General features: G+C 26.7%; 2 protein-coding genes across 6 annotated transcripts in view; one reads left to right on the top strand and one right to left on the bottom strand.

The window, feature by feature from the left end:
• LOC114124617 (mucolipin-3-like) overlaps nucleotides 1–17,980 on the top strand; it is a 117,094-nt gene that overhangs the window by 43,728 nt on the left and 55,386 nt on the right. The gene's annotated exons all lie outside the window — the stretch shown is intronic.
• The window catches only part of LOC114124624 (trehalase), a 98,925-nt gene that overhangs the window by 33,633 nt on the left and 47,312 nt on the right, over nucleotides 1–17,980 (bottom strand). The window contains exon 1 of one of the 5 annotated variants that reach the window (XM_050205972.1): nucleotides 8,229–8,389. The exons of 3 other annotated variants lie outside the window; for them this stretch is intronic. The gene's annotated coding sequence lies outside the window, so the exon portion shown is untranslated. Of the gene's footprint in view, nucleotides 1–8,228; nucleotides 8,390–17,980 lie in introns of those variants that run through there. One more of the 5 variants, XM_027987932.2, reaches the window with a different exon arrangement.

Below are 17,980 nucleotides of genomic sequence, written 5' to 3' on the forward strand. Positions count from 1 at the left end.
TAGTCGACCTCATAGAAAATATGAGAAGGTTTCTCGCGACTCTTTAAAACGTCTGTGCAGTATTATACGAGTAGTTGTATCATTAACAATATATTACGCGATTTCACGCTATTAAATGGAAATTCCGACAGAAATCTAATGGATAAGTATTACAGTTAATGGTAATCGTTCATTTTATAAGAATTAGTAAAACTCAGAGTTAGTGATTTTACGAAAATGTATATTAGGTATTCAATATTATTAATTCGACTTATATTTTATTTGAGTAAATCGTAAAATTATTTTATAAAAATAAATATATTTGGTGATATAAGGTGTATAAAAATATTTTTAACATCGACGTAAGAAAATAAAAAAAAATTTAAAACTACCTAATGTATAATTAGTATATAACTCCGACGTTTTTACTTATTAGTTATTATTGTTTGCATAGATCTAAGCTACAGATGCACTTATTATTTATTATCATCGAATATATAATATATAATACACACAGATACATATCAAGGTAAATTAAATATTTTAGGTAATTCTCTTTTGTGTTTGTATACAAAATTGTTTTAGCGTTTACCTATGGATAGAGTGGAAGATATGAGAAAATTGATCTGTTGCAGAATAGACCATTGATACAATACATTATTATGATGAAATTCGGTCACGTCTACCCATATATTATTATATCATCCATGTTTATGATTAAATCTAATGAAATTCGTAATTCCAAAACCAATAGTCTACACTAAAATAATCAAATTTTATCATATTTACATATTAATTATTATAAGAACAATAATTTGTTTATAATATTTATATGGGTAGTATAACAAGTTTTGCGAAGTACAATTTAGTATTTACTCACATCTAATAACACTTAGAAAAACTATTTCCCTTTATTCATACGATAATTAATAATTACAACTAAAATATATTTCCTAAATTATAATTTATCAATTAAGTGTATTGTAAAGTATGGCATAGCCAATAGCCATGAATTTCTTACACGCCGTGCATACTTGAAACATATTTTGAGGTTTTTTGAGTATGGCCTACAAAGTAATTACTTTGAATTAACCTCAAATAAATTAAAAATCAATGGTACAAGGATAAAATCTACAAACTTTAAACTACATTTTCTCCAATTAATTAAAAAAAAATCTTTAACGAAACACTTTTCATGAATGTATTAATACATTCGATAACTAGGTACATACAATAATTGAATATATTTTACTATTAATTTATATTGAGTAAAGTATAATTAACAAGTACATTATTAGCTATAAGGCAAACTATATTTACATACTTCTAATAATAGATTCTGAGTGTTTTAGAGTAATTATTTAACAAATATTTACATATCTACCATTAATCATACATTTGGTAATAGAAAACTATAAAATAAAAACCTACAGAAGAAATAAATTTAGATAATAAATAATTTGATATTTATAATAATTAATAACTAATAAGCCTTATATTTCATCTGATACATCTTGTTAGTTTATTGAGTTAAAAATATAGGACTCCCAATTATTTAAATATCAACACTACTGTAAGACGTAAGTACTCGCTTATATAATATAATATATATACATATTTATACATAATTAATATTTTTTATTAGGACCGTGACTTGAAACGAGTAATCGATGTTATGTTTTGTAAAGTTAAGTTTATTAGCATATTATACTTGCTTAGAAAATATTTTATATTTATATGCGGAAAAACGAATGTCAAACCAAAAGTAAAGTAAAATTATCATATATTTGTGTCATTTAAAACATACCTATATACTTATTACCAAAACGGTATTAGTATAAAAAAAAATCCATTTAAACAAAATATAAAAATCAATCATTTTTACATCAGTTATTAGTAAAATTCGTGGTATATGCTACATAACTACATAATATTATTACATTTAAATATTAATATAAAAATAAACCTTTATTTTTAAATGTAAAAACCGACATTGAATTATTTTTCATCGATTTTTAAAATATGAAGTATTATTCACTAGCATTTTGTTTATCTTAATTAGTTAATATTTTATTGATAAATAAATATTTTAACAATTATTCGAATTGTTTTATTCTATTAATTTTTAACCATTTTATCGTGTGTCATATATTATGAAATTTTTTAATATTTTACCATACAGTGAAAATGTATTTATAAAAAATGAAAAATGAAAATATATAATTTGTATTTACTGCTTAAATTTAGACATATAAAATATATATCATACATATTTTTTCATTGAGAACTAATAACAGTAGAAGAATATCATTGTTTTCATAGTACTTCCTTAAAATATACATGTTGACATATATGTGTAAGTATAATTAAAAACCATATTCTAACATTTTTTTTTTTTATATTATCGAGTTTAACAAAAATTATCAATACTTATTACAATGTTACTAGATAGTAGATAGTAGATACTAATTATTATTATTAAATCGTACGTGTAATATGTAATAGTTGCCTTTTTTGAAATTTTTTTTTAAATTAAGATAAGTTAGTTTGAATACAATATTGATTTTCTGATAATTAAAGTTGGGTTTCAACATCTAAAGATTTAAACTATATTTTGAGTTATTTAATACATAACATTATAGTAAAAATTAAGTGAAAAAATCCTAATTACTCTATATTCTGTAATATTCGAATTTGTAAAAAAAAGTATACGTATAATTTAAAAACACGAGATTAAAAAAACATGAGTATTTAACCAACTTGACCTTGATATTTTTGCACTCTTAGAGGCCTAAAGGAAATATTACCAAGGCTAATAGAAAATAATAAAAGCAATTTCGTTTGCCGTAGAGCAATATACATACAAATCATTTTAAATCCGAAAGCATAAATTAAGAGTGACGTCACTTTAAGTATAACTCATAAAAACATGGTTAGAGTCTTAGGTACTTACTACCTATAATAACATACATTATTTACAATAATATTTCTAATGTAAGTTAATTTTAAAATATACATGTTATCTAGGTAAACTAGAGTTAGATTTGACTTGTAACACAATCGTATGTATATACCTAGTCAGTATTCCAGACAACATTTACTTTAAAAATACTTTTTAATAGTACAATTTACAGAAGGGAAATTATTGAATTACATAAATAATATGTAATAATATATTATTAAGCAATAAAAAAAGAAATAATTTTAAACTATACAAAGCGATATATTTTTTAAAGATGATTTATTGTTAAGAATGATCAAAATATAATCATATCACAAAACTTGAATGACAAGACACATTAAAAATGATTTAATTATTTAATTGTTAAAAATAATTTAGCAAATAACCTGATAAAGTGTACATTACAAAACATATATTATTTACTTATTTATTTTTTGTAGTTTTAATTAAAAACAAATCGTGATTTAATAATTGAAATAATTAAGTTATTATTAAAAACTGTGTGTATAGATTATTTTGTACAACCGTTTCAGTCAGTTTCAGATAAGAAACATAAAATGTAATATTATATATTGTTGGTATTTTTGATTATTTAAAGATTACGTTGATTATAATATTTATAGTTCATACAATTAAAATATAGAATAAATTTGTTTTTATTCTAAAATTCAAACACACATTTCTATATCATAAAAAAACAGTACATACTTATTCTTTATTATTAGAAATCGCACATTATAAAAATTAACAATTATTATAGTAGTGTATTATAATATGGATGATAATCCATTAAATGTACAATATTTGAATAAGTACAATAAATAGTTGAATTTTATACACTAATAAATGTCATTTATTAGAGATAATATTGTATAGTTGAACATAAATAATTAAAGAACACAAGTTTAAAATAAATTTTACTTTAGTCTTTTACAAAAAATATATTAACAACTAATTAAATTATAAGATTTATATTGTTTCTATTTATTTTAAACAAATCAAGATTGGTATAAATATACTTGTATACTAAAAACCATATTATTATGTAAAACTATTAAAAACGAGTATGTTATAACCTGTTGGTTGTTAGTTTTTATGAATATAGAAAAAATACTGAAAAGCATATTGAATTGATATAAATTACATATAAATGCAATTGTGCATGGCATTTGGGATATTTTTTTACGATTATTTTACTAGTTATTGTTTAATTTATAATAAATAAAAATAAATCAATATCTTTAAATGCTTGATAAGTATAATATAACGTTAATAATAATTGTTTATTCTTATTACGTGCTTATTAATTGTACATAAATCGCATAGGAATATAAGTAATCTTATTATAATTCTTATTGGATTGAAATTATTCAGGAATATAAGAAGAATAATGATGATACATTATCTTATATAGTATATATACTTTGCGCAAAAAAAATGGGGGAGAAAGCCTGATGTAGAAAGTAAGAATTAAACAGCTTGCAACTTCATTAGAATGATATGAAATGAAAAAAAAGTATATTTGTAGGTACATATAATAGGTGTAATCGAAAAATGGTTAATTTGTCTTTAGAAACGGGGTAATTAAAGTTTAAAAGGCATTTTTTATAAATATTTTTAATTAATTTCATTATTTTAAAAATAATTATTGTTATATTATTAATAAGTGATTATCGTTAAGAAAAATAAAAAACAGTAGTCAAGTTTTCGAAAGTGAAAATTAATCAATATTTTATGGTTTTCTTAGAATTGTTTAGCAATAATGTAGGTTTACCTATTCCCATAGAATGTATAGATGGGTCTTAAGTAGAGTTCTTAGACCTTTTTATGCAGTGGCTCAACCAGGAAGTTATTTATGTTTCGAACACAATAGAAACTGTAAAAAAAAATTGGACATAAATATCGTGGAATTTTGTATACATAATTTATGTTATAAAAAATGTACCTATATTACTTTTTAGAGCGAGGTGAGTGAAAAATAAAAATCGATAATCGAAGATGAGGCGAGAATCTTTCTCATGTTCGTATTAACAAGACAACCAACAATTTTTTTTTTTTATTTACCTTTTTAATACATTTAATACCTACAATGTTTAAATAAACTTCAACAAAACATAGTACTCTAAAAATACTTTAATTTATAATAATTTTAACAATGAGAGAACACTACTGTATATATAAGTACACATCCTCAGTAAAATTATATACACACACACACACACACACACATATATATATATGTGTATAATATATATATATATATATATATAAATGTTATGCATTTTCGAGTCCGTTGAACGATAAAAACTAATAGAAGATAATCAGGCTAAAAGATGCAGTAAGGTCAACGAGAAGCAATTTGCACTGATCGTTATAAAATACTTGACTGATGACCCTGAAGGGCGGTGTTTGCTTAACTTACTAAATAATAGAAATTTAAACGTCAATACATGTAGAAAAGAAAATAATTCATAATTCAACCACTGGTAAAATGGGGTTAATTTGATATTGCGGTGCTACTTTGACAATTGAGGTTTTGTTATGAAATGTATAGTTGATAATCTGTACAAATTATCGTTTTTAATATTTAGTCGTTTAGTACATCTGGTTAGTAGAACTGGTTTAGAAAAAAATATGTATCAATCCCCACTTCGCTTATATTAAAATAAAATTTTTTTTAAAACAACATTGATATAATGAATAAAAATAGGGGGTATCAAAGTAACCCCATATTATGAGGTCAAACTTTGATAGCTACATATAACTTTAAAAATATATGTGTTAAGATTTAAAAAAAAAATTTTTTTTATTGATTCTTGCAGAGAAATGATATTTGTAGTAAAGAAATTTATTAATACATGTTTCTTTACAATAGCATTAGTTAAATGGAAAATAAAACCAAAAAAACTAACAACAATTTTCAAAGTAGCCCCATTTTACATCTGTTATCGTCACAATAATACAATAGTTACGAAAATATATGTAATATGGATAGTTGAATTCGTTAAATGTATTTCTATAAAATTCTACTTAACATTTGGCTAAAATAATTTTAAATTTCTCTCTTAGACATATATACTAGTAGAATAACACTTATGCCAAATTATTTTTAAAAAAGCAAGCGTTTTCAAAAACAAGACAATATGTTGCCAAAGTTATTAAACTTCCGATCTTATTTAAAGTATTTTAAATTTAAATGAATCCTAACCTACGTCATTTTAACGTCAACGGTCAAACTGTAACTATATATAATATATTATATGAAGTTATAAGAATTACTGTTTTCAACAAATAGTAATTTTTTATGATACAAAAATGTTAAAAATATTATTAAATAACAATCATTACTAAATAAACAAAGTTAAAGTTACATTTTCGCTATGATTGAGTATGTACCTTAGGTATAGTAAAAACAATATTAACTGTAAATTTACGTCAACGTATATTATAATTATACCGTGCTGGCGCTCTCAAGTCTGGGGAATATGTTGTGCAGTGTTATATAGGTAGCTGACATCATTTCTATTTATTTAGTATTGATAACAAAAGCACAACGTAGACAAAGTTATAATTGTTATTTAAATTTTTCATCTAATAATTAAAAACATTTATTTTGTATTTATTGGTATAGGTATAAATATAGGTTATATTATAAAACTATATTTAAGATACAATTATACTAATACATTGGACGTCTGTGTACATTTTAATTTTTATAGTTACGTCAAAATCTTATAAGTGATAAAACACAATTAACCATGGTTGGGCCATATTTTTAATTATAGTATAAATCGATGTATAATTATATTATTATAATCACACCATAGTCATAAATAATAATTGATAGTTATGATATACATACCTATACTATAAACATACAGTATGTATCATTACTAGTTTGAAAAAACTTTAAGCGGAATAGGAAAATTAGTATATCATGGCACAAAAAATGTGCTAAACAATGGTTTCCTTCTTCTTTCTAAAAATGATTCTTATATTTTAGAACTTTTATAATATATACTGTTTAAAATAATTGACATAAATTATTATTTTTAATACTTACATATTATCTAAATCCTAGATCAGTTTTAGTATTTTACTTACACATATAAAAACATTACGAATACTTTACTTAAACTTTAAACTCGATAAAATATTTAAATTTATAATGTATACTTCACCTAATACAAACAATATAAAATATCATATTATTAAATTTGATAGAAAATTAAAGAAAAAACAATTTAAGCAGTTAAGGTTTTAATATTGAAAATAATAAAACGTGTTTAATCATGGGAACTACAATAAGCATAAAATAAATAAAATAATTAATTTGTTATCCAAATTAAACTATAAAAACGATAAAATTAGATTATATTTTTTCAATTCTGTCCACATTACATAAACTATATTTAAATTGTACATACTTATAAATTAATAATTAATTATTATTTAAATAAAATTTTAGTTATCATAAATTTAGTAAGATTTCTTATCGAGTTCATAAATTACCTAATTCTTAGAAATTACAATTCATCGATCGTTAAGTAAGAAAACACGGAAGATAATACACACGATTGCACGTAAGTAAGGATATTTTATCAATTTCGTCGTAGTAGTAGGTATAGTAAGACACGTTTAATTGGAAAACTATTTTTGTACACGTCGGAATGAAAATAATAATTTATAGTCTTTTAAATAATAAAATAACTCACGATTCCTTCACCAACATAATATAACTAGGTATTATAACGCTATGAACCCTGTACGTTAAATATGCTTTCGGTCACTACTAACTAGATGCTAATTTTTCTATTGATGCGTAAGACTTTTAAGCACTCTTATCTGAAGCATGAGAGCAATCGCAAATTCACAACTGTTAATAAATCGACCAAACTACTAGGCTTTACTTTCAAGGGCAAATCGTTTTTAATTTTGTCTTATCAGATATCGCAACGATTCTGTTATCTTCGTCTCCTGGCATAAACCATACAGTAATACAAATTACTCTATGATATAAATAGTAAATACATACAACTACCGCAGGCAACCAATGGAGGAAAAATTAATATTGTTATTATTCCAAAATGTATACCTATGTGAATTATTCACTAAATTATTGACGAAATAGACGCCCCTCGCTACCGAAAACGAAACACGTAAAACGTAATAATAATACTTAATTTATGGCGTTTAAAAATATATTGTAGTAGGTAATAATTGTGTTCTTACGTACGATTAGACCAAGACAATATTAATTATTATTAGACAAGTACAATGTACATACTGTAGGCAATGTGCAACAACGGTTTTTTGAAGCCATTGACAACAACGTTGACGCCGATGAGATCGAAATGTGTTCGACGGCGGATTGGAAAAACGAAGAATCGACCGGAAATCGGAACGAGAAAAGCGGTGAAAAACTAAAATCAAAATCAAAACGTGAAGACGGAACTGCAAAAATTACGTTCGTGACGGCAATTGACGTTACTGTGCCGCGTGCCGCTCGTCGTATTATTTTCTTTGGCTACGGTCACCGCCACTATACTGCCGCCTCCACCACTGCCGCCGTATAGTCGTCGCTACAATGCCGACTAAAGACGACGAATGGAAGAGAGGTTGGCGCATTAATATAATAATAATTGTAATGCTGCTGCTGCTGATGATGATGATGACGATTATAATAATAATCGTGTGATATGATGAATGATGATTGAAGGTTTATGGAATCACGAATGATCGAAAACATTACACGACGAGAGTATAAATGTAATAGGTATATTATAATATACATTTATATGATATAATTTAGTCGAGCATAACGTTATTTAATTTAATCGCGAGTCCGTCGTCGTGCTATTTTAACGATTTGACACGGGCGTGGGATGACGATTTCCGTCTTAATTTAAGCAATTGTTTGCTGATGTAAGCTTGTTTGGTTGCTCGGCTATGTGTCCCTATCTGTATATATATATATTATTATTAATACACACGATTTCTCAACAGTACGTAACCGCATACCGCACTAAATATCGTGGTAGGTAAGTACGCGGTGTCTCATGGAAGAGCGTTTAAACGAGAGAGATCAATTTTCCTATTCTCCGTTTACGTCGTGCCAAATCCGTGCATTCCATCCCTAATAAGTTGTGACACGCGTAATTGTTTATCACGCCGTGTAGTTGTTATTTCTACGAAACGCGTATTATTATTAAATAAGTAATGCGCGGTACATTCGAAACATTAAAAATTAGAAACCTATAAATACCTAAAATTGTTTTGTTTCTTTTCACCTCGAAATTGTTTTTTTTTTTTTTTAAAGACAACCCGTCTAAAAGATACTTTTGGAACGTAATGTTTGCATCGTGTCATTGAAACTTATAAATAGTCCACTGGGGTAATTGCGACGATAAAACCAATTTTTTAAGAATATTCTTGTAATCTTGTCAAACTACGAAAAAAATACTCATTAATCTTCGATGGCGTATATGTTAACGCCGAGAATTTTCAAACTACCTACAGCTATTTACACTTTATTTGGTAAGTAATATACTCTGTAAGTATAAATGTATAATTAATATTCCTATAAGTAATAATATTTCAATAAATTAATGTATTTATGAGTGTTCACACGGACTGGGAGAGTATATTCCTTCATGAATTATTTTTATAATCTCAAATAACTGGTACTTTTGATATTAGAGTGTTTTTCACGCATATGCTATTTGAAGCTTCAATAAACGAACTGTACCTATTACGATTTACGATATGATCGTCATAATTTTTATCGATATCAATATAATATACTGTATAAGCGTTGAAATCTAATGATCAATTAATGACGCATCATGTAACGTTAAAGCAACGAGATAATTTATATTGATTTTTTTTTCAGTAATTATTAATTATTTTTTATCAATAACACACACATTACAAGAAAAAATTATAACAAAAACATGTTTGTCTAATAAAAATGTAGCTACATGATTTATGATGATATTAAATTATATTTTAATATTATTTATTTTACTTAAATTTTATATTTGTATTTTATTTAATCGTCGATGATTCTGAGGCATAGATTTTGTTAGGCAAGAGTAGATATATTTTATAACAGTAAAAATATTCTTAGCTACAAACACCATCTGTTTGCTATAGATCTTCGTATTTACCCTTTTACTCGGCCTTCTAATTTTGATTTTTACCCAAACATTAAAAATGTGTATACTTATATAATATATGTATAATAATATTATATATAATATATACGTAAAAAACAGTTGTTGATGTTCCAGTTTTCACGAGTGAGACAATCGAACATTTTTCTAAATTTTTATCAAATTATTCCAAATACTCTCTTCCCTATGAATATCTTAGAATTCTTTCTATTTTTGGAGAAAGCAGGAAGGGAGGGCGCGTATATTGATTGTTTCTTTTTTTCAATAAGGCAATTGAATATTTTTGAGTTTTTTTCATCGGAGTTTGAAATGCGGCTCGTCACGTCACCTTTTTTTATTTTGTTTCCGAATTCTAGTTATCATTCTGTGTTCAAATAGTTCAAGTTGGTAGGAGATCGATGTACAGTTATACGATATTTGATATATATAAAACAAAATACATGCAATGACGGTAGAACCATTTATACATCAGAAAATAAAAACCATCAATGATAGATACAATAAAATGTAAAGATATATAATATAGTTGGTTTATAGCTGAACTAAATAGTATCTATACATGGTAATATAACTAGTAAAAATATATAAATAAATGCATCACTTCGGCAAAGCTTGGTTAACTTCATCAAATATATATTTTATTTTATGTACATTATACGGATATAAACCTTTTATTTCTATAAAATTACAAATATGAAATAGTAGATTATGAAATGACTAATGATATAACTTTATTACGGATATATGATTCTTTCTTTTTGTATCTAAGATTATAAGATAAACATAATAAATCATGACTCGTTCACCGATTGCATGAAAGGATAGCCACTATTTACGAAAGGAACAAAACACATTCACTATCATTATATTTTTACGTATAATAGTAAATCAGAACGTATTTTATGGTTAAAATATTGGTCTCTTAATAATATATGACTCACTGTCTCACTGTATGTATGTATTGCCGTAGAGACGACGGATAGCTAAAAAATGAATTTGTTTCAATGCCTTCAAAGAGAGAGGTTATAGTCTTTGGAAGTTCAAATTCCTTTAGTTAACGTCACCTGTCACCCATTGATTAGTAAGACATTATTTCTTTAGTGCGTGGACACTGGACACCACCTGTCCTGTCAATATCAAGTCACTTGTATTAAGTCTTCCGACATCGCGTCTTCCCGCCGACGCCTGTCTGTCTTTTTTATGACCAATAATTAGTGTATTTCATTTTTTCACATACTTAAAGATTATGCATGGTTGCTTAGTGTATTTTACCTATATAACAATTGCAACTAGAATTCCATGATTCTATGACATGCTGTCGGCTTGCATAAAGGTAAGAATTTATTTGTGTCAATCTTATAATAGAGATGCACAATGAGTTGTGCGGCGCTCTTAATTAATTCTCGAACTTAAAACCACAGATCTCTTCAAACTTCTAGAGAAAAGTGATAGCGTAATTTCTCTATCTAATTAAATCGTCAACTGTTATTGTTTATTGAAATTAATTTAAGACTTACGTGATTACAAGTAGTACTATTTACATACTATACACTATAGGTACAGTGTACTTAATGTACGTATGTTGTTATCTAATATTATTTTTCATCGTCGACTGTATAGTAGGGAAACTTATAATAGTTGGTTGTATTAGTGGTTAATCATAAGACATAACTTAAACTAAATCAATATTTTTGGAGATTATATGGTAACAAATATTTACTTGCAGACACTGACTGAGGAATATATATAATATTTACATTAGAAGTTCAATCAGCACCGATGTCACGAATTGCGATTACTTGTCAAAATATTTTGTTATGTTTCCCAATAATGTAGTTTGTCATGAAAAATGGATCATGAAGCAAACACTGTAGTAATTGAGTAGGTATAATTATTACAAGAAAAAATCATTGATCGTAACAATATTATTCTTTATTTTTGACTCTAGTAATAAGTGGCGTATCAAAACATTTGAATAGAGTATAGTATTTTTGAAATTTTTTATGGTTGGAATATAATAGATTTTTTACCATATACCAACATATATGTCGTCTAATATATTTAATAAATATTTAGTATGTATTTAAAACGAATATGAATACGAATACGTTTTTGATATAATAATTGAATTTTTCGAAAATGTTATAATAATAACTTATTAATTCCTAGTTTATAATATTGCCACAACTACTGTTAGGTATAGGCTATTACTGAGGTATGTAAGTAGGTATAAAATATAATTCATATGTTATTGAGACGAATTAAGAGATCTGTTGCACATGCGCGAAACACTGGAATGACAAAACTACTGAGTCGGTGATGTGTTTCGCCGACGGAATGTCCGCACAGATTGGATCTGCGGAAGCCTGCAGTGTGTAAAAGAGCACAAACAAAACGAAACGCATCGCACACATTCGAAAGAAACCGTTGAACCTGCGGACGAGGACGACGGCAGTCGAAAACAGAAATATTTCTCTTGCACGCCGCCATCCACCGTCCTATCGAACGAATATCAATAATGTGTATATAATATTACTTGTACCTAACCCACCTATGTATAATATAGTATACTACATGTACCTAAATAATGATGCGACGCATATAAACGGCGAACGAAACAATATATAATAGGTGTAATATGCTGGGCTGCCAACTGGAAACGATGGTTGGCAACCGGTAGAAATAAGTAATAACACAACACATAATATACAAACCATAACGTAACAATGCCTATCTAATATTATTAATATTTAATAATAATCATAATCATAATATATTATTATCTCAATATCAAGCGACGTGTATTGTAGTATCTACCTACTATCTAGTACTTATATAATGAAGAACTACAGCTAGCGGAGTGCAGGACGCAGGTATATTGTGCGAACCACGGTGGCGGCGACATTTGTCTGTTTGGCTTTAATATTTAACAGGAGGCACACTTTAATGATACGCCATGATAATGATTATCTAATATATTATTGATATACAACAATAATAATATAAGTATATATAATTATTATTAGTAGGTAGCCATTATAGAGGGTTAAGGGGGTGTTGTGTATTCGCCACTTTTCACGCTTTGGTCACTATATAATAATACCGTATTCATATTGCTAATAAATTAATAGCTATTTACAGATATGGCGTGTTCCGTCAAAAACCAGCTAGTATAGAAAAAAACAATTTCTTTTTACAAAACAAAGTACCTACATTTTGTACGATATTTTTGCAATGGGGTAACTTTGAGATTTTTAGAACGATTTTGAATTAAAATAAGTATTATTTGTTTTTTTTTTAACATAGATCCAATATAATATTATTACGATATGAAGTCGTATTGAATATATTTTGTGAATAATTCTGTCAAGTATTTACCATGCAAACATTATAATATATTACTTACACATACATTACTATAATATTGTAAAACACTGTTCCTGTACGACAGGTTCGTTTCGGACAGGGGGAATGGGATGTAAAGTAGTAATAATAATAACGAAAAGAACTTGCGACAATAATAATAAAATGTAATATAACGATGCCACTTCCCAAGGTTCACGCAAGGTCAACGAAAATCGTCTCCCCACCGCAAGCCGTCACTGTCGACAACTATATAATATACACGCACACATACGCACTTAGGTTAAATAATTTATTTATATGTACCTATATGTACCTATACACAACGAATTATGTGGAATAATAGGTATACAACGATATTAGGTATTTATTTATAAATAAATTTAAGTACAGAGCGTTATTTGTATATGCTATACTTTAGAGTTTAGACACACGCGTCATTATCATCCAATGCTGACTTTACGATTGGCAAATTGCAATGTAGGTATATAATATATCTATTTGTAAATAAAATAAAATATAATGTATATCTAGTACCTATATATGCATTAAACTGTGTAGAAAATACATTGGCCTACCAACCAACAGACCTAACTTATCTATGTATATTTGTATGTGACATGTGTGTGTGTGTGTGTGCTGTGTGTTATTGCTTGCCTATATATAATATATTATGTACCGCGCGAATACTGTTAAACGTGCACCACGCCATCACGCAGTGCGCGTGCATGTGAGCAGTGTTAATAAATCGATTTAGCCTTCGTCCAGTTCTTTTCCTGGTGAAAAAAAATCGTTTTGCAGTAATAACGAGACGACGGGACGATGTAAATACCGACTCAAATGTATATAATACATATTATTATTTATATATAATACTTAATAATAGGTATACTGCATTACATAATTATGTCGTATATGAGAACAATTTATTATATTTTATAATACATACGATTCAATAACATTATCCTAGACAAACGACTTTGTGGAAGTCACTTCGCCGTGGGCCAAAAATTAGGCACTATATAGATTATTATAATAACAATATTATCGTTATTATTATTATTACGGCGTAAAATTTCACTTGCGACGACCACGCAACGCAATAACTCGACTATATAGGTAGTATATATATTGTATTTGTGTGTACCTATAATACATCGCGACTAGGTATACAGTATACACAGCACACATTATATGTAAGTATGAAATACATTATAGCTGGTTAATATATATATATATATATATATAAATATCTACTTTACTCGGAGTGTATGTATGTTACTATTAATCGATTAAGCCCATATAGTCGTGTATATCTTTGAAGTTTTAGAATTATTGCCTATAGGTTATACAGCTTAAGTATGTATACATGCCGCTATACATGACATTATTGAACACAGGGCTTGAATTTGTGTGCGGTTGCATTTTTTCACGATTGAATACGTACTCCGTGTAATGTACTAATGTAGCTTATAAGTATAAGCGAAAAATACGTTTTAATACGCTGTATAGAAAAAATACCCGTGTATTTTTAGGAAATATTGACACATTTAACGATCCTAGACAGAAAGAAAACCAAATAAGTAAAACGATGAGAAATTCTTTAAAAAAAAAAAATATGTCCACGCGCGTTTAATGTGGTTGTATATTTTTTACAATTGTTATATTAATTTGTTCAAGATTTATAAGTATAATTGCTCAATATAAAAATTAATAAAACATGACAAAAATCTTTCTTTTTTTATATAAAAATTAAACAAAATATAACACTGACTTAAATTTAGAGCACGCGAACATATTTTATGAGTATGTTCATGGTTTTATTTTTAAATTTAAATTCCTGTTGTATAATACTATTCTTATTACCCTGTTGTAATCCGTATCAATTATATCGTATGCGTTAATATGCCTATACTATAGCTATATGTAGTAGACATCGTATTATTTGATAAAATCCTTCCTACTTTTTTTAACTATAAACAAAATATAATATCAATATGTAATTTTCAGTATCGGACACAAGATATAAAATACGATTTGATTTTTAGCTATTTATTCAGAATTTAAATTCACGATAAACCCTATTCGTATGCATAATGTACAATGTACTCGTATATGACTTATATCCTAAGCCCTATAGGCTATAAGGTATCCTTTACTAAGCTGCGAACCGAATATCTTTGCAGGATCCTCACTGATTGAGCGATCGTATTTTTCAGGTTGAATTTATTTTTGCTAAAACATTGCAATTATTATTTAATTAAATAAATACCTATAAAAAAGGTCGAAATATTTTAAAAATTATTTTGTCAAATAAATGATTTTATGATTATTTAGTGAAAATTTCAAGTTTTTCCGGTTATTCATTTTTATCAATAATAACGCGTTTTTACAGTTCCAAAATGTGATGATGAACAGAAAAAATTTGAATTTGAAGTGCAACCAAAAAGATTAAATATTGATTGTAAAACAAAAGCTTTATAATAATATATAATTACAATAATATACGTTGATTAACCGTTATGGATAAGTTTTATTTGTTGACTCCAAAGTGGCAAAGTTGTATCTTTGCGATAAAATACAGAACAAAACCGCATACCTTTGGTAGGTTAATACCATACTCATTTAATAGGTAGATTAAAACCGCATAATTTTTAAAATTGTTGTATCTAAAAACCACACACTTTTAATTTCGACCCCAAAAAGGTCAATAGACGAAAATCGCATACTTTAAAATGTATATGCGTATGTATACTTTATAATTTATAATTTGTTTAAACAAAATAAACGTATAGACGAGTATTCTAATTTAAAAATAATGTACTATCTGAATCAGCTCTAAATTTCCTATACCCACTTAAAATTGTCAAGTAATATACTCTTGCCCTTTTTATTACTATCGATAATTTTAAAATACATTATATCTGATTAATAATATTTGAATAAAAATGCAAAAAATCACTTACGTTTTAACCACTATATTATTATATACCTATATATGCAATAATACGGACTAGAGTGTCTTAATAAAGTCTTAAAACGTGTTAGCATGGTTATTGCAGTAACTATATCTTATAATCTTATTTTATATTATCCGTTAGGTAACACTAAGAATAGTGTGCGGTTTTAACCACTACCTATAAGTTTGAGGTATTTTGTTACACAGTGACCGATAATCTTGCGATTTATGTCTGTCGATCACCTTTTCCGGGTCGAAACCAAAAGTGTGCGGTTTTCGGATGCAACCGTTTTACTACGTATTAAGTTCTTCAATTGTCATTAAAAGAAAAATGTTTATTACGTATTAATATATATTATACTATATTGGTAAAATAAATAATACATCACACTATAACCTCCTTAAGGCAGTCTCATTTGAACAAGAAAAACAACGTCCATAATACAATTCGGATGGTTCGTTATTTGCTAGGTTAGATCACGTAAATTACCTACTAAAATATAATTATTATATTTATAATACTCTCCTGGCACCTACATAAAAACATATAGCGGAACCAATCGTCTATTTAAATGCTTCCGTTATCAGGAAGTGTATGCAAATACATTATAGTATGGTGTATAATTGATCACTGATTAGTCGCTAACATTTGTATAAAAAATAAAAATAATAAGAATTTTACATAGGCGTTATCATAAATTCTGATTAGGTATCTCTTATTACAAAGTTATTATTTAATTACTTACTTAACTAATTCTTATTGCAATACATACCTACGTACGCGTAATATTTAATTTAAACTGTTAACCTTCAAGAGTATTCATGACTTGCTAAAAATGTGTACCTACCTATTTAGTCAATATGCTAATTCATACATCTGTTACAACGCAAACTCTAAATAAAACATTAATTGTCGTAAGTGTTCTTATATACTAATGTAATGTAAGTACTTCATTACTTCAATATAGTTTAAGTATGACAAGTCATTGAACGCTAAACAAATGTTTATTATTTAATTATTGACCTAGCAATGAAACCATTGAGACCATACTTTAATCAAATAACGATTAAAATGGTTTTATTAAAATAATTATTATGTTTTCAAAAATTATATAATTACACGTATGGTGACGTATAGGTATTAGGTAGTAACGTAGTAGTGTGAGTTGACCTAGTCGTTTTATCTTGAAATTTGATAATTTGAATAAAACCTAGTCTCCTACAATGATTATAATGGCTACAATATTATAGTGATCACAGTGGTATTTTAATCTTATTGTCTCTCACAGATAAACTCGGAAATTGTTTATGATAAGATATCAAAAAGTTTAAAAGTAAGAAGTTATTTAATACATTGTATTTTATATAGTTGATAATCTCAGAAATTTGAGAAGTTTGAAAATGTCTAATGTGTTAAAATATACACTCTCATTAATTACACCTGATCAAACCACTGGAAACATAAATATAAGTTGATCGAGGTGATTTGGGGTAGATAGGATGCATATAACATAGACATTACTTCATTAGTCTCGAATAGAC

This window comes from Aphis gossypii, chromosome X (assembly GCF_020184175.1).
Source record: "Aphis gossypii isolate Hap1 chromosome X, ASM2018417v2, whole genome shotgun sequence".
Lineage (NCBI taxonomy): Eukaryota > Metazoa > Arthropoda > Insecta > Hemiptera > Aphididae > Aphis > Aphis gossypii.